The sequence below is a fragment of the Tachypleus tridentatus genome, chromosome 6 (assembly GCF_004210375.1).
Source record: "Tachypleus tridentatus isolate NWPU-2018 chromosome 6, ASM421037v1, whole genome shotgun sequence".
NCBI lineage: Eukaryota > Metazoa > Arthropoda > Merostomata > Xiphosura > Limulidae > Tachypleus > Tachypleus tridentatus.
Window position 1 is genome coordinate 40,868,721 of NC_134830.1, and position 19,391 is coordinate 40,888,111.

Sequence of the window (19,391 nt, forward strand, 5' to 3'; positions counted from 1 at the left end):
TCTAACCTAATGTAGAGGATGATGATATGTGGGACTAATGACTAATGCTTTTTCTTTTCTCCAGAAAGACAGCTGACTGACTCATCACATCTATTAATGATCATGGTACCTTGTGACAGAAAAGGTTAAGATGATAAAGATCATTTGTTCACCATGTTATGAAGTCATCCCAATATGGGTCAATCCTGAAAGAGTACTGAATGCATCTATTTGTAGCTAACTATAAAGACATTCATAAGTAGTCTCAGTGCAAATATAATCAGTATCTCAATGTGGTAACTTTGACCTCTACTAACTTGTATTACATTCCTAAGTTGTTTCATTGGGTAGCTAAAGTATAAACTCTTAAAACTTTGCTGAAATGCTACAAAGCATTCCACATCCAACAGAGAACCATGATTAGGATCAGAACAGCTCTCCTCCCCTCTGTTGTAAAATTCACTACAAACATAAAGACATTTCAAATGGTTTCTCTTGAAGAAAAACAAAGAATAAACAAACAAAAGAAAAGAAACTTCAGTTATAATTTCTGAAGGAACTAGAATTACTAAGTTGTAGTCACAGAAAACACACAAAAGTTGACTGATGTTATTTGTGGCATTAAGAGGCTCAAATAGAACCCAGTTACCTTATTCCCACAATATAAGAGATTATGAGGATATGGCTTACAGAATAACAAACATTGGCTGAACTATTCAGTTGAAAGTTGAAAATATCAGGCAAGACTGGCAAGAACTTGATGCAGCTCCTCATCTCATGCAATCATCATGTAACAGCTTCTTGGTAAATTTAATGTTCACTGCAATACATTTCTCTGTTACGATCAATGCCACCTTTGAATATCGCCACAAAGAAACACCCTAGAATAATTTTGAATTTGGCTCAGACAAGACGTATCTGAAATAAAACTAACAACATTTTATTACCATATCAAGCATATAAACATTTAAGATAACGACATTTGCACATGAAATACTTACTGTTGCATAAATGAAGAATCACTGGAGTTGCATGTTTCTTAATGAAACACAAGTTTAAAGAGAAAAGGACTACTAACACAATAAAACAATATCATTTTGAATATGTTTGATATTATTTCATCCATGTATTTCATACAGAATATATTCAGTTGTACAGTGGATTTGAGATATCTTGCAATGACATTAAACTGTTGCACTGATCATATGTAACCACTGGGTAAATAAGAATTTCTTGAAAAATTCATGTATTAAGCTATGTGGTATCCAGACATTTTTGGGATCTGGTCCCCAATAACATGTCTCACCCCTCTACTGTACAATTCTACCCTATTGAATGACAAACTTATAGTAAAACACATGAAGAATTGACCCACACGTATTATGAATGCAGTGTGTGAACAAGTCATAACACAATTATAGCATGTTTAAATTAATCTAATTGATGCTGTCAGATATAACAACAACAAAAATACAACACTAATAACAAACTGCCTGCATTATTAATACAATTAATAAACAAACTATGTAATTAAATATGCAAAACACAGACACACAAATATCATGATGCTTCTGGGCACGAGTCCTTGCATTAACCTGCCTCTGTTGACACAAGTCAAAAATATTCCCATGATGCTAATATCATAAATGTTGTGCAAGAAATATATAAACACTGATAGCAAAGTTAAGAAACAATTACACCGAATTCCATACAAAACTATGTGAGGACTATCTGTGCTAGAGAGAAGGTGGATGGTCCTCTGCCAGCTCTTGGGCTTCTCTCTTTTACCAAAGAACAAAATAAACAGACCATCTAATTATTACGCCGCCATGACTAAAAAGACGAGCATGTTCGATGAAGGAGTTCGAACCCACGACTCGCAGATTGCGATTCGATCACTTTAGCCACAGGTCTATACTAGGCCTCATTCACAAGCGAACAAATTTTATTTATGCAAATTGCCCATGTATTCATACTTACTGCCCAGTTTTCTGTTTGTGACTAACTGGTTGTTCAGATTGGAAGGAGGAGTTTTTTTAAAATGTCCACATACGAAGAAATCAAGGGTGCGATCTACCGCTCACAGTATAATGCTGTACACGTCATAAAGATGACAGTATCGTAGCATTTTTTAATGCCATCCACAAGCTGTCAAAGTTAGGAACCCCTCTTCCCCAGCTATTCAGAATAACATTTATTATAGAGATGAAAACCTATAATTAACATACATCAGTAAAAAGTTCGAACAAAGTCAAAGTAATACTATTACCTAGCTGATGACGCAGTAAACTTTACTCGGGTAAAATTATTAATACCTGTTTAAGACCTTTCGACGTTTGTTTAACAAGAACGTCATACTTGCATGCATGAACTTTTGGAAAAACAAACCTGTCCAAATATTCTATACTAGTAATGGCAGATGAACTGCATTAGTATTTAGACATTACACTAACAACAGCAAATTGCTACCGTTGCATCGATACGTTGACGCTTTTACACCACGACATCGAGGTGGCTTCGCATTCACTTGTTAATTTAAACCTTGTCGTGTGGATCTAATAACAATTCCTCTGAAGAAAGATGTCTGAATGATGAATTCTCTTGTTATGTATTTTAAAACAATTAATAAAATGGCTTTTATGCGAAATTATAACAACAAACTGTGATAACAACAGAAAAAAAAATGGTGCAAAAGATTGAATGTTTAAATAGAGTATAAGCTGGAAAAGCCCACCAATCCAATTCCACCTGAAAAGTTCTTACGGGATTATCAGGGTGGGGGAGAATATTTTGTTTAATACACTGATTGGTTCCCCTTACAATCTACTTTTGAATTAGCTTTCAAATATAATTTGATATTTTAAATAATTAAGCTCTTAATACAAATTCATCTTTGTCACGATCAGTAGCCTATTTATCGTCGAACTTTTAATTACTGATACAAGTTTAGTAGTTTATTACGTCGGCTAAGTTCAGTCGTTGGTTTTACGTACCATACCTCAACAAACTGCACAGTAATCACATTTACAAAGAAGAATATTGGCTTGTACTTTAAGACTACTCTAACACTGCTGATCAGAGATTTTGGTTTCACTTATCGACTTTCGATTTGGTTTTAGTCTGTTGTTAAGCATAAAACTACATTATGAATTGTTTGCACTGTGCTAACAACAAGTATCGAAACAGGTATAGTGTTATAGCCTAATGGGGCACTTTTTTTTTTTTACTTAAAACTACTGTACTTGTTTTTTGAATTAAAGAACAAATGACCAGCATCAAGCTCACCTGTTACTCAAAAAAAGTGGGGCCGAGAAAATTCTTACACATATGACAGACTATAATAATTAACAGACAGCTTTGTTAAGCAACTGTAAATATGAATAAACAATGTAAAGCATGCTGTCGTAATCAGTACTCTACTGTGGAACTATAGAAATACGGGTTACTTCTTTTTAACCAATATTTCAAGGATAGAGGGGAAGGAATCAAAATATCCAAACATGGGTACTACTGTCGGGTTAATTTGTAATTAGGCTTAGATAATTATATATTATCATGACAACAACCAGTATCCAATCGCCCAAATTTCATACAATAATTATTAATTGTCCATGTTATAAAAAACTGGATTTTAAGAACTTAACCAGAATAAGTAATCAAACGTTCTATTTGATGAAATATAATATGCACACTCATAGTAAGTGTGGGTATTACTACCATTATACTTGTTTGGGTGTAACAGATTATATTTTTGTAACATTGAAAAAAGTTTTAACTTTCTAGGATACAGCACTTACCTTTTTAAATAAAACAATTCAATATCGCTCACCTTAACTGAAAACGTTTTAAGCTGGATTTATCAGTTAGTAATTCGAAATGCTAATTACATCACATTTTTTTCGCTCATAATGTAAAGGGGCCATTAGTTTTTTACTCGTCTTCTTGATAAATCAGTAAACTAAATCATAAAGTTCGACTTTTGTACACAAATTAGTTAACAGTGTGTACAATAATTAAAGGCATGCTACTAAGCCTATCCATTCTCTACAATAACACATCGTTCAAATTACACGTGATGTTGATCAGAATAATGCATAACTGTTCGCTGGAGATAAACAACAACACATTGTTTACACCGTTAGGGCCCATTTAGCTGATAAATACGTTTGTTACTAAGGGGAGTGTTGAAATTTGGCATAGAAGGCAATCCACAGCCCTAGCACGGAAGGAGATGTAGAACTTCAGGAAACAGCTGAGTATAGTTGATAAGAAATAACTTACACGGTGTATATTTTCACCCATATATATACACACACACACACACACACACACACGTGGTAATTTATATATACTGCTTTTCGTTTCGTCATACGCGTAGTAACTATATTCTCATATGTGAGGATTCCATAGATAATAATGAACGTAATCTTACATACATATGTATTTAGAAACACATTTTATTCACAGAAAGTAAGCGAATCTTACAACGGATTACCATAAAAGGATTGGTCTGCGTAATGCGATGTGCAACACACTGGGTGAATTACTGAAGTTTAAAACCAATTTCTAAGAGAATGTCAAATTCACCGGCTGACAGCAATTTGCCGGTTACCAGGTGGGCTAATTCGCCCCTGTATAGTTTGACTGTTTGCGAAAGTAGACACCCCTAAATTTTTTTAATTGTTACTTACGTGTTCGTGGATGGACGCACGTGTTGTTCTTATCTGTAGTATATGTTTTACTTTCTGTAACAGCAACCTAAGATATTATAATAGATTATTTTAAAAAACCGATCTTTTCAGAAGACCGCTTTATTGAGCAGAAGCTCCTCATGAAGCAAAATCTGCTCGATCCTGTTTTATTATTACAGTTGTTGTTACTTTCCTCAGTACAAACATCAATAAGTTCACTTTTATACTTGGTTTCGTAATACTAAATTACCGCTCAAAGTCTACAGTTACGTACTGAAATAAAATATTTACCCTTGTAGATTCACTCTTTGTGTATAACTGCTGAGTATGTTTTTCCATACAACAGCATTTAAAGGAGTTAGTGTCTTATCTTTTAAGTGTATGTTACACAGTATTTGACAGCATTGTATCAAAATTATTTTGGAGTATTACCATGCCATTGCAGTCCTTGTTGCAACGTCTGATCGTTCTCTAACAGCCGTGATTTTGACAAGAGCCCAGCAACTGCTAAATACTTCATCTCAAGTGTGTCATGTCAAAATCGTACCAATTCTTCCTGTATGCTTTCCATAATTTACCTTATGCACTATGACACGTTTTCCAGCACACATAAATATCGTGTCTAACGATTTGGCTAATTATGTCTTCGTGTGGAAACAAGAGTACTTATTTTATTTTCCATCTACTTGAGGTTGTGTGCATAGTTTAATGGATATGTAACGAAAGCAGTTTGGATTTTGTCACTTTCACAGGTGAAGATCCTTTTTGATAATGTGTCATACTACATGTTGCTTGGGACACGAGAATAGTTTTTGTCACTGACCTTTCTATTTGTGGATTATAGTCTGTTACAAAAGACCTCGTGCGTTATAAATGACGAGATACAATTTGTTGCAGGTCTATTTCTGAATAGTCTGGTTCACCAAGGTGATCCATATTTCATTGTTTCCTAATATCATTAACGAAAATGGATATTATCAAACTTGTAAATTCAAAGTCCCTAATTTGAACACATCTTTATGATCTGAGTGTATATGTTTTTCGTCAGAATGAGGGCTGATTCATAATATTTCCAAAAACAGTAACTTTTCAATAGCATAATATTACTTACGACTATCCATAAAAAGAAACAAAAACAGCTATATAGTTTTAATACATTCTGTTCCACCACGATTTTATACAAGCTACGGTTGGTTGGTTTGGCGTTTCATGGCACAAAGCAACTAGGCTATCTGCGCCAAACATTCGGTAAAAAGTTAAAATTATTAAAATTCGTAAAAAGGAATCAAGGTAAAACAAAACAAAGTTTATTTTTTGAATTAAAACATAAATAGCATTAAATCCTACATTTATATGTAAGTTTACAGCAGCAAGAGAGAAACTACAGTATTACAAATTGTAAAGGACTTTCTGTAGCATAATTTTAATTATCATAACTCGCCAGGATGACTAACGGATAAGTTCAAACATCAGCATTAGTCACCTGAAGTTGGCCTTTCCAGTCCTGGTTTCGAGTTATTTGACATCACGGCCGTTTTCAGAGAGTAAAGTAAGACAAGTTTTAAAGACTTTCTGTAGCATAATTTTAATTATTATAACTCGCCAGGATGACTAACAGGTAAGTTCAAACATCAGCATCAGTTACCTGAAGTTGGCCTTTCCAGTCCTGGTTTCGAGTTATTTCACGTTATGGACATTTTCTAATTTCATATCAAACTAGTTGTACTTTAATTCTTCAAAAGGAATCATATTAAAAAAGGTATAATTTATAAATTAAAAACTTAAATAGCGTTGAAAAAGTTAATGGCCTTCAAAAAACTAAAAACATTTGTAAAATGGATAGTGTCACCATCGCCAATGACATTGTTCAACGTTATGGATAAAACTTGGGACAAAACACGAGTCGTTGAGAGTCGTAACAACGGCAAGACAGTAAAATGTGGCTTACTGTGACCTTCGTGTCACACAGAGAACACATTGGTGCATCAGTCCCACATAAAAGAGAACGACGAGTTAAAAAACTGGCCAACGCGTAGTCTGGTTAGGATAACTTCCTCTTTCCCATTCTTACGGAAACAAGACGGCCAAAGTCCAATGAAGGGTTTTATTTGGATACAGGACCAATGTCCATGTATGGAACAGGCACAGCAGTGACAGTGCCAGAGCAGATAGATTTAGCTGTGGTGTCAGCGAGCTCGTTTCCGTGAATACCAACGTGGCCTGGTATCCAGAAAAACCGGATAGAAGTAGATGTTAAAGAGAAATGGGCCAGTCAGTTTTGAATATCAGCGAAAACAGGGTGAGATCTAACGTAAAGCGATTCCAGGGCCAGAAGAGAACTAAACGAGTCAGTATAAATAGTGCAGTTTGAGTACTGCTTAGCTTCTGTGTGATGTAGGGCAAGAGAAATGGCATACAGTACAGCAGTAAACACAGAAGCTGTAGAGTGGATTCTGTGCACAACCACCGAACCACAACAAACCATGGCAGAGCCCACAGAATCACCTGATTTCGAACCATCTATATAAACAGGAATGGAAGGATGGTTCGAAAGATGTTCAGCAAATAAAAGACGGTACTTCCAATCGGGAGTATCTGCTTTTCTCAGATGACTTAAAGAAAGGTCACATTTTGGGACTATAATAAGTCATGGTGGGATGAGCTGACCAGTGGATACAGTAATGTTATCCAAGGACAAACCCAATTTATCTAACTGCGTCTGGATACGAAGGCCAAAAGGAACAATGGCAGATCGTATGTTTTGATAAAGCATGGCCTACTGAGAAAGGAAAACACAACTCCAGGTGAGATGCTATAGTAACGATCGAAGTTTTGAAGCATATAGTAAAGACAGTTGCAAACGGGGAAGGTATAGACGAGATTCATGAGACTGTGTACAAGCACTGGACTGGGAAAGTGTGGAAAGCCTCGGTGCAGAGTCGAAGTCCCTGATGATGAATGAGGTCTAGCATCTTCAAGGTCGAGGTTCTGGCAGAACCACAGACCAGTGACTCATAGTCTAGTTTTGATCTAATGAGAGCACGATATATCTTTAGCATAGAACATCGATCTGCTCCCCATGTGGTGGAAGACAGGACACGGGGGATGTTCAGTGCTTTTGCACATTTGACTTATAGCTGCCTGGTGTGTGGTATACAGGTTAGCTTACGGTCAAAGATAAGACCCAAGAATTTTGTCTCAGGAGCGATGGATAGCACAACTTCACCAATACAGAGTTCAGGACGGAGGGTGAATACTCAATTGGCGGCAAAAGTGCATGCAAACGGTTTTAGAGAGAGAGAGAGAGAAGTTAAAATCGTAGCTGTGGTCCACTTCAGTAAACAATTGAGGGCAGAGTGTAGCTGCCACTCAATATACTTCATATTCAATGACTGACATGAGATATGAAAGTCGTCGACACAGAGCCCATTTGAAACAGTAAGAGGGAGTTGTTCAGTGATGGCATTAATCTTTATACTGAAAAGTGTGACACTCAAAACACAGCCCTGTAGAAAAGAATGGAAAAGTGTCGAACCCACATGAACTTGGAATCGCCTGTCCATTAATTTTTTAAAATAAAAATGGGCAAATGACCACGTAACCCATATAAGTAGATCTCGCAAAATGTCATACCTCCATGTAGTATCATAAGCTTTTTCAAGGTCAAAGAATATTAATACAAGATGTTGTCATTTGAGAAAGGCTTCTCGAATTGACGTTTGAAGTCGAATCAGGTGGTCCATGGTGGAGTGCTGTCATTAAAACCCAGACTGAGTGGGCGAGAGGAGGTTGTTTGATTCGAGGAACCAAATAAGACAAGTATTAGCCATCCTCTCCAAGGTCTTACAAAGACATTTCGTCAAAGCAATTGGACGGTAGTTTGAAGGAATCTTGGGATCCTTCCCAGGCTTAGAGAATGGTAGAACAATAGCCTGGCACCAGTCATCAAGAAAAAATTATCCTGCTAGATCCAGTTAAAAACAATCAGAAGAATAACAAAGAAGCAGGAGATAGATGGTGCAATATCTTGTAGTGTATATCACCAGGTCCGACTGATGTGTTGCCAGACTGATGAAGAGCCATTTTGAGTTTCACCAGTGTAAATAGAGCAATTATAGTCATAGAAACAATCAGCTCAAAAGAAAAAAGGTGATCGCTCTGCCCAAGTCTTGATGGATAAGAAGGTGGAGGATGAAGCAGAAGTACTAAATACTCAGCAAAAGCTTTCACCTAGAGTATTGGTGAAGCTTTGGGTGTCAGCTACTTCCTGGCCATCATTGAGAGAGGAACAAATTATACTGACCTTTCGAATCTTGCTCTACATGATTTTAGAACTGGTGGCAAAAGAGATGCTAGTTGTGAACTTACTCCAGGATTTCTTCTGGCGTTGACGTCTTACCCACCAAGCACGTGTACAGGCTTGCTGGAAAGCAATGCAGTTCGAGAGTGTGAAACACCCACGAAAAATATCCCAGGTCCGTTTTTGAGCCTTCCGTGCCATATGGCAGGCAGGATTCCACCACGGAAGAGGGTATCGTGGAAAATGTGTCGAGGTTTTAGGAATACATTGAGCAGTTGCTTGTATAATACAATCAGTCACTGCTGCCATGCAGTCATCCACTGATGGCTTACAGATGACGGCAAGATCAAGTGTGAGGCCAGTTGGTTTGATACAGCTTCCATCACGACACGCGGGTCGGGTGGCATCGACCACAGCCAGTATCTCTCAAAATTATAGGAAAATGATCACTGTCTCGTAAGTTATTGTCAACCCTCCATGAAAATTGGGAGAATAATGAAGGGGAGCAAATTGAAAGACCAATAGCAGTAAAGGACTAACTAGATGCATGTAGATAAGTATGAGAACCAATACTGAAGAGAGAAAGGTTGAGTTCTAAGAGCATACACTCCACAGAGCGATCTCTCCCATCAATATCAGTACGTCCCCAGAGGGGATTATTTCCATTAAAGTCCCCGAGGATTAAAAAAGAGAGATGACAACTGTTCAACGAGAGCATCAAGGTCTGATTGATTATAGGCCTTTTCAGGAAACAGGAAGAGAGAACAAACAGTGATGATACGACCCAAGGAAACACAGATGGCTACAAACTCCAAGGGTGTGTCAAGTGGCAAAGACAGAGTGGGCACATATATATGTAAAAACGGCTCGTTTGGGTTTAGAAATTTTTTTATGTAAAGCCGTTTTTACATATATATTTCTCTACAAGTGGGTTTTCTCAACATCACTGAGAGTGGGCACATGCTGATCAACCAACAGTGCCACCCCTCCATCACACAACCTGTCATTTCTGTATAAAGAAAACTGCCAAACTGTGTCAATATTGACAGGTTTCAGAAATATTTCCTGTAAGGAAAGATATATATAACGTAAACCTCGACAATTCCATTATATCAACGTAGCCATTTTTATTTAAATGTAGGCAAATTAGATGAGAGCTCTTCTGTTTTCAATCACGTCTTTTTTTCTTTATCCAAGGGAGGTCTATCGACCTTCATGGATCCTGCACTGGGTCGATTGGGCAGGTCTATGTCGTTGAAAGAGGATCGACTGAGGATGTGAACTAATGATCGTTTTGCATCTTGGGGCGAAAGAAGATGTACCAAAGGAAATGCCTGTCGCCAGAACCAAAGGAAGTGGATCTTGGAGTTTGCTGAAATGAATGTTAGGGACAGAGATGGGTCTTGACATTGATTCATCAACTTTTTAACCATGGAGGTCAACAGAATTTTCATATGGTTTGAAAATGATTTCTTTTTGCACTCCCACTGTACTAATGGAACTAACTACAGCAGCATATGTCCAAGACGAAGTGGTGGACAGTAACTTTCGAGCCTCAGGGTAAGTAATGTTTAAAATCTTCAAACGCTGCACCTCTTTCTTCAAAACACTTATGGCAAGAGCGAAAGTAGTACAGGTGAGAGCCGTTGCAATTTACGCAATGAGGGTCTGTTTCACACTCACAGGCATTATGGTCCTTGCAACAGTAACGAGCACACGTCAAGGAAACACTGCATGATGTCTTTGAGTGACTGAACCGCTAACACTGGAAACATCCCAGAGGGTTTGGAATGTATGGCTGTACCTTGCAATTAAGATAACCTGCCTTGATGGTGGCAGGTGGATACAGTGATGTAAATGTTAAAATGAGGACATTGGTCGACATCATAATTCCATCTTTGCGAGTGGAGATACGCCTCACTGTAAAACTCCTTGGGTGAAGAAGCCAGCGAGAATCTCCGACTCGGGGATGTTTTTCGAATCCCTCTCAACAACAACTCATGATGAATTCAAAGCAGCATGAGGTGTAACCTCAATGGGTATATCCCCAATCGCCTTTGAATGTAAAAGAAGTTCACTATGTTTAGATGTGGATGTTTCCCCAATGTATCACCAGAGCAAAGCTTAGCTTTTTGATTGACTTTGGAGAGCCAGCAAGACCCTCTAGTCCCTTCTGAATATAAAAAAGGGAGACATTTTCCCTAAAGGTTTGTCTGAAAGAGAATGTAATATAAGGAAATGAGGTATAAATGTTACAGATATTGAAGACTGCTGCTCAGAATCTGCAAGACGTGGTCGTTTACCTATGGACTGTTTTTTTCACTATTTTATTTAAAGTTTTTATTTAGAGGATTCAACATAAGAATGTTTCAGCGCCTACTGACCCCACCCACCATGGAGCCCTACGAGAGGACGCACTACAGTGCCAAACAAGGAGACTGCAGCAACGCCAGGGCTTTGTTACCACTATACCCAAACACCAGTATCAGATATAATGTCTACAACACCTGTTGAGAACATCCAACACTGGTACTTGGTTGATCCTAGCCTACGTGGACCAGCTGACTGATCCTGGGGGTCACTCCATTGTCGCTCGTCTACAGGAATTCAAGACTAAGGTGGTGTGTTGCGGTTAGACCCCTCAACCATCAGAATCCTCTCCTCCCTTTCACGGGTCACCACGCACGGCAAACACGTGGGTGGATGTTTGGATCCCAGAGGAGGTAAATTGAAAGGACAGAACCTTCCCTGTGAGTCCAGTCCCCTCATCACGTACAGGAATCCACACCGAGGGGCAAGCTGTGGGTGTCAGTACCTTGCCAATTTGCATATTCAAAGTTGTTTTACAATAAAGTTTGCAATCTTTTGTATATACAAAGTGAAGTCATAAAAAACCATCAAAAAACAAACACGCATGTAAGTATAGGTAGTGAAATAAAAAATCTTAGCTACAGTATTTTCCTTTTCTGCAGTTATTTTAAGTTACGTTCCCGTCTCATTTCTTAACACTTTCTACTATTTGTGTATGAAAACTGATAACATAATACTAAACTGACAAATGATGATAACAACAACGTAGTTTATGTGAAGAAAGAACACATTTTTCTTTCACGATGATCCACTTTAGTAAAAATGTGTTCTCAAAACAGCTGGTTAACCTGAAGGTGACCTAATAAGGTCAAAACGTTGTTCTGTACAATATTTTAAAGTTTTAATACCCATACCTGCCGTCTTTAGAATATGTACTATATATTCCGGCAGAATACTGCTCTGCTCACCATGGATATCGAAACCTGGGGTTTTGTAGTAGATGTCTGTGCCATGAGGTTCAAATAAAAATTGTTTCTCATATGGCTCCTGCGGTTTGAACCTTTTTCTTGATAAATAGTAATAAAAATTAAAATTTGATTATTAAATGATATTCATTCATATTTTGATTTATTTATTCAGTAAGTGCTCGACAGTGAGTTAGGGTTTGTTCCTTACCCAGTGTCTATCACAGTGATAGTTATTTATCAGCAAATAAATACAAATAACTTACTAGCTCTGCCGTGAGCAAAACATGCTGTAAGAAACTTAAGATATAGTTGTGGCTGAAAGAATACTGATCTCCTTTCTTCAGTTATTATCGACAGTTAAACATACGGGGTTTATATCCAGTAACTGCGAACTTCAAACAAAATGTAAATGTTGCAGTTTTTCAGGTACACCACTTTCAGCCACAACTATATCAACTTTTTTATAGCATGTTTTACTCACGGCAGATCTTATAAAATTATATGTATCTGCCCGTCGTCCATAATTTTGAACTGCCGATCACATAAAGAGAGCTGGCCGATAGCACACACCACACTCTTTAACAATGAATAATAGGGATGACCGTGACACACGATGGTGTCGGTTTACGAGCTTGCGGCACACAGAATACGAAATAAGCGTATTAGCTTGACCTTTGGAGAATAAATAACCCTAGCAATTGCCATTTGCAACACATTTCTCATACAATAATTGGTGAATTTCACGTTTTCAAATTAAAACAATGAGGTTTAAGCGAAACATACATGAACTCTGTTTAAAATATAACAAAAATGGTACTTTGATTTATTTTCATAATAACAAATGTTACTTTTTAATCACTTTCACCTCAAGCAGGAGTTCCCAAAATTTATAAACTGGTTGACCCCCTTCAACTTCTTTACTGTACTGGCGGACCACCTCCCGTTAATTGTTTTTGTCACGTGTAACTTGTGTATCATATTTTATAACATGTAAAACTTGATTCTAGTTTTAAGAAACAAAGAAAGGAGATTTAAATATGGAAAACTGAAAACAAAAGCTTACGTTTCTTTACGATCGTGTACCGTTGATAGTGGTGTAAGGTATGTTAGTTCAGACATAATGGTTACATAGACAAGTACAAATACATAAAGAAACCACAGACTTACACTTCTAGTACAATCGCTGTGATGAAATATAACAAGTGATGACTAGAAAACCCACTTGCAGAGAAAAATATATGTAAAAACGGCTGATTTGGGTTGAGAAAATTTTTATGTAGAGGAGCGAACAACTTTTCGACTTTCTTCGGTCATCGTCAGGTTCACAGAAAAAAAGCTTACGATTTACTTTACTGTCATAGACGATACTATTTTGCTGAAACAATCTTGTCGATTTCTGAGTAAATGTCTGACAGTTTTAAACAAAGATCCGGCTCCATACTTATTTCGTTTCTGTACTTCGATTTTACACCCGCCAATCCAACTGAAAATCAACTGTTATTTTTTGCTATCGACAGTCAACGGTGCCAGGCGCACAATGAATTTACATAATTTATGTTAATTACAATTATTAATTTGGGATTTATATATATATATATATATCATTGTATTAGTTTTAGAATGTCTTAGTTTTATTTATCATTGTATTAGTTTTAGAATGTCTTAGCATTTTCTTTAAATCATTACTCTCTGTAAATGGTTATTTCATAAATCTGATGTATCACTGCGGTACCCCCGGAGGCTACCTCTGAACTAAAGCAAGAGTAATGTCGTAATGATGTGCCTTAAGTGCTGTTACAATATTTCTTTCCTCAAATACTAAATACATATGCAATGAAAATCAATTCAATGCTTATAAAAACCTATGCAATACCAAAAATGGAAAGAAAAATTACTAAAAGTATATTTTTCGTTCATACAAGTAAAAATACATTACCATAAGGTTCTTTATAGAAGCATACGATTCATGCTGGGCTCTCCAACACGACAGTGTTATAATCTGTCGATGAATAATGTTTTTGCCACATATAGAGAAAGGTTGCAGCTTTAGGTTAGAGGATATACCTTCACAACACACACAACAATATTACGTCTTTGACTGACGTAGCTACAGCAGTTACTATGGTTGGCAGCTGGTGAGAGGGAAGAACGACTCAGTTCTTGAATGTAAAGCTAAACAATACGCACGCACGAACATAAAACAGGGGAATAAAAGACATACATCGAAGTGACAAGTTAGGCATATATTTCTTTTTAAAGTTAGTGAATTAAGAAATACAATAATGTAGCATACAGATGTATTAAAGGTACCAGGGAACAGCAAATAAGCCAAAACTGAAATGTAAAAATCTTTCGAATTCCAGAAAAGGTGCAGAAATAATTTTCGGCTTCCTAATGTAAAACTTTCCCAAGTTTGGTAAAGCGTTTGTTATTGACTATATAACAACTTTAGTCAATGGGATTTCTTTAAAAAGTTTGCATTCTGATACCAGCAGCACAAAACTATTTATATTTAAAAATATAATTAAAAAATTTAGAAAAAATAATAGGGATCGCCTTTTTTTTTTTAATAGTAGAAGAACAAGTTGAATGAAGATGCAAAAAATTATGTTTTTAAACATTCAATTAGGGGCTCTTAAAAGAACAAACCAGTTCACCAGCAACTGCACTGTGTGGAACAAATACAACATAGTTGTAATGCAATTAAACAGTCTTGCTACTGAAAACCTGTAATGGGCCTGTAGAGAATGATGCAATATTAATCATTGTTAGTCTTACTGTGATGTAATATCACATATTACTACAAACATTTACCCCATTTGAGCTTTTTCTGGGGTTGGGTTTTTGGTTTCAGACAGGGAGATTATTTCATTAACCACTAGCTATTTTTTGACATTCCTCACAAATTATAGCACAGATTTTACCAAGGAGTTTGTAAACAGGTTTAGAAGGGCCCTTAAGAATTCATTAATATTTACATGTAGGTAAATGTGTATGACCAGTTTTTTTTCACCAGATCTATGTTGAATTCATTTCATCATGTGTTGAAATTGCTACTACATTAGGTTGAGTCTGTCAAGACTTTACTGATAAATAAGATACCATTCAAGACAGTTTTTATTTTTTATGTATGTATCAGGAATAACAAAATCACAACAGTATTGTTATTTGCACAATTAGTTGTGTTATATCAGATGTTGTAATAATTTGATTTATTGCACCCTTCATGATATTAATTGATTACGTTAACTATTTTTTCAAGTTAAAGTACTTTTCAAAATTTATGAAACAGTCCACTCTTTTTCATAACTCACAATGTGCTGTAACAACTAAAAGATAGATCCAATAATGCTTAATTGTTAAATAGTTTTTAACATAATTGATATTATAGAATATATAAATCTACACTTGATAGTGCTGATCAAATTAGCAAGTATTTCAAGTTCAGAAAATCAGAATGTAATCAAAAGTCTATCTTAAACACGAAAACATTTTTCCAACAAACCTACACCGAACAAGGCTATGAACAAAGTTTGATTTAATAATTCTATATAGTTCCAAGTTATTTTATACCAAAAAGCCAAACAGAACATGATACTTATGAATTCTATTACTTTTAACATTTTAAACATAAGTATAAAAAAATAAAAGTAAAAACTATGTAGTTTTTTTTATTTTTGTACAAGAAATAACATTTTTTTCTACTTACAAGTTACTTGAATATTTTTTGTTAATTTTAAGACTTATACACCACAAATTAGCTCTAGAACAGATAAAAACTTGAACAGAATAAAGTTCTGAAGAGTCATGTTTCCTCTCCTTCTACCTGTGTACCTGCACAGCTGTGCAACAAACTGGCAAGTAGCTCACAAATCAATCAGTTTTATGTGAATGACCTGGATGTACAATATGAATTACACCATATCCAAACAAAAAGTAGGAAGAGTTCAGATATCAACAGCAACACAAAGAAAAAAAAAAAAGAAGAGATGAACAGAAAAATAGTGCTCAGGTGATCAAAATAATACATTTGATATTTTTGTGTATTAGTGTATTATTCTAATCTGTAATACTCAGTTGTATCACCCAAGTAGTGAAATTTTACAATAAAGAAAAGTGAGTTCCCAACCTATTATTAAATTCTCCACATATTTGAGAAACTTGTAGTTTTATCCTCTTTTTATTTCTTGATTTAACACAAATAAATCATCTGGATCTTGATCTGAGAGGATATGTATAGTTCTACCTTCACCTGTACTAGCAATGGTGAAAGGTATATTATTAATACATTGTGTACCATGTCCACAATATTTCCCTTCAGTCATACCTTGAAATCTGGCTCTTTTAGGAATTTCATAATCACTGTCACAACCATCACTTGTCTACACAGGGCTTAACTTTGATATTACTACCACAACTATTTGCATCAGTATCAGCCATATCACGCTAAAATTCATCATCCAATAATTCAGGCTCAGAGTCAGAATCATCATCAGATTGTACATGTTTGAAAACATTGGAACAATTTGATATCATTTTGGGGTCTGTAGTTTCATAAAAAAGGTTAAAAATTTTAAACTGCAAATATTATAAATTTTTAGAATAGCACTATATGCCTTGTTGAATACAAATCAGTGGCTGAGATCATCATCTGTGCACATTATGTTTTTTCTATCAATTTTGATTGGAACTTCTAGTGGGAAATTCAAACCATCTTTTGTGCTCAATATTTGGTGACAAGTGTACCTAAAGATTAATATACAGAAACATTCTATAATAGAAGATGCTACCTGTAGGTTAGATCTTATAGATCCACTAATTGAAGTAATGAATGTTTTATTAAATCAAAACACAACCTGTATCTTCTAAAAAGTGTATGTCATCAGTGGCTACTTCAAAACTTTAAATTCTACACTGGTTTTCGCAGCATACACAAACTAAATCATTGAGCATAAAACTAAATTTCTAGAGATAAGTATCATATTTCAATTTAATACTGAAGTTTAAATCTTGTCTTTAGTACCCCTTTTAAGGAGGACAGTGGTAGAGATGCTGATTTAGCTGGAGTCCTAATTATCTTAAATTTTTAAAAGCTGACATTTATAAAACTTATGACTAGACTCTTGTGAACCCTAACAACTAATTTCAAAATAAGTAAGTAATAATGTTAAATACAATTTAAAATGTAAACAGAATTGAAAGAAACTTATTAATTCAAACTAACTGATAAGAAGTCTATTCACAATTTTCTTAAAATCAGTAAAGTTTTCCTTAATGTTTTTTTGATAGAAGAATGTTTTAGAAAAGCTAAAGATCCAACACCATACACAATTTTAGCAAAGTTAACCTGTAAGGGTCAGTTTTCATACCTCTAAAAATGCTCATTATTTATCTAAGAAATATTACCATTTTAAACAGTTGTCATTTCTTAGATTTGATAATGCTACTTAGATGATGGAAAGACATTTTATTGAAAATTATTTCTGTTATTCAAAGAGCTTTTATAATAAGTAGCGTATAATTACACATTAAATGTATGATAATATGTAAAGGAATGACTTATTTAAAAATGCAAGACATTTAAAATTAACAGGTTCAATTGTTAATAAAAGCTTAAAATATTTAATTGCTCAAAGTAATTATATGTCATGGTATGGCATATTTATAAAACGCTGTTTACAAATTATTTTATTCAATTTCTATATAGAATTATAGATAATATCAATAAATTGGAAAGAGCACAGAGACTGATTAATAGTATGGTTCCTTGTTGCACACACTGTATTTTGGAAGAGAATGCACTATTGGAAGTTGAATATAGCAGACTACGAGAAAAAGAAATCAAGGCAACACAAGCTAGGTAATAGAGTTAGTTTAAAGGGGCTTAAGAGAGAGAAGAGGTACTAGGGCTGTTGGACTCTGGTTTTTTACTGTTTCACCATAGTATTTCATATATTTGTGCACAGTATAAGCCTAAGGAACAGTTATAACTATCAGAAACGCAATACACAACCACATCAAGTTTTACTGTTTCATTTTAGTTTTGCAAATTACATAATGTAATAAAAAACATGACTCATAACAATAACATCTTTGGTATTCAATGACTGAATTTAAACAGCCTAAGTCTACTCACCAGTCACCTGCTTCTTCCAAGTGGTCAATATCTGCATTCATTTCGTAGAATCGCTGGAAGTAAACATACATCAAAAATAAATCCCAAACATTTTCATGTATTAGACTTCAGTCTCTAATCACACACAACATTTCGAAACCACCTGTTCGACTGCAAACTAGCACTAACCTACTACTATACAAGTACACTTCTCCACCCTCTTGCGGCTTATATCCTAGTTGTTTTGACATTTTAAAATGTGTCTAATTGACACAATGCTATAAATATGAAAGAAACTACCGACGACAGTCATTGATATCAATCATATAAAAGAGAAGTATATAAATCATGATAACTGATACATAAGCTTGACTATGAAAACATATTTTTATTGAAACAATGTTCGATAAACCACAAGATAAATATAGAGTTATTTGATTCGTGATATAATAAGTTGAAAGTTAAATGTTTCATTGTAATCTTTTTAACTAAACAAAGTGGCCGACTTTGCTCGACTTATTAGGGTAATATTTTGCAAGTCGACTGTGTCTCTTTGTGTGTGTATTTTGAACCTATTTTAAATAAGAGATACTTCAAACGTCTATTTGAATATTTTATTTTTCTCAGAAACCTATAAAAGTCATAAGTTTCATTGTACAATAAAAATCTTTGCTATGAATTGAGAATAATATACTACATCTTAATACTTTATAATTTATTTGAGAATTTAACATCACATCACATATGTCTATCATTTTATCACACTATTCTGCTAATTTTGTATTCTTTCAGTGCCTCAAACTGGACAATGTTGGTTATGTTCCCACCTGGTAGCAACATGAAAAGGTTCTTGCCATCATCAGCCTGGCCCAGCATGGCCAGGTGGTTAAGGCACTCGACTCGTAATCTGAGGGCCGCGGATTCGAATCCCCGTCGCACCAAACATGCTCGCCCTTTCAGTCGTGGGGGCGTTATAATGTGACGTTCAATCCCACTTCCAGTTGGTAAAAGAGTAGCCCAAGAGTTGG

At 35.4% G+C, this 19,391-nt stretch overlaps 1 protein-coding gene across 6 annotated transcripts in view; it reads right to left on the reverse strand.

The window, feature by feature from the left end:
• The window catches only part of LOC143252309 (phosphatidylinositol 4,5-bisphosphate 3-kinase catalytic subunit beta isoform-like), a 92,731-nt gene extending 74,180 nt beyond the window's left edge, over positions 1-18,551 (reverse strand). For 3 of the 6 annotated variants that reach the window (XM_076504241.1, XM_076504238.1, XM_076504242.1), the window contains exon 1: positions 18,385-18,551. The gene's annotated coding sequence lies outside the window, so the exon portion shown is untranslated. Of the gene's footprint in view, positions 1-3,776; positions 4,108-18,384 lie in introns of those variants that run through there. The other 3 variants (XM_076504239.1, XM_076504240.1, XM_076504243.1) reach the window with 3 other exon arrangements.
• Positions 18,552-19,391: the final 840 nt, after the last annotated feature.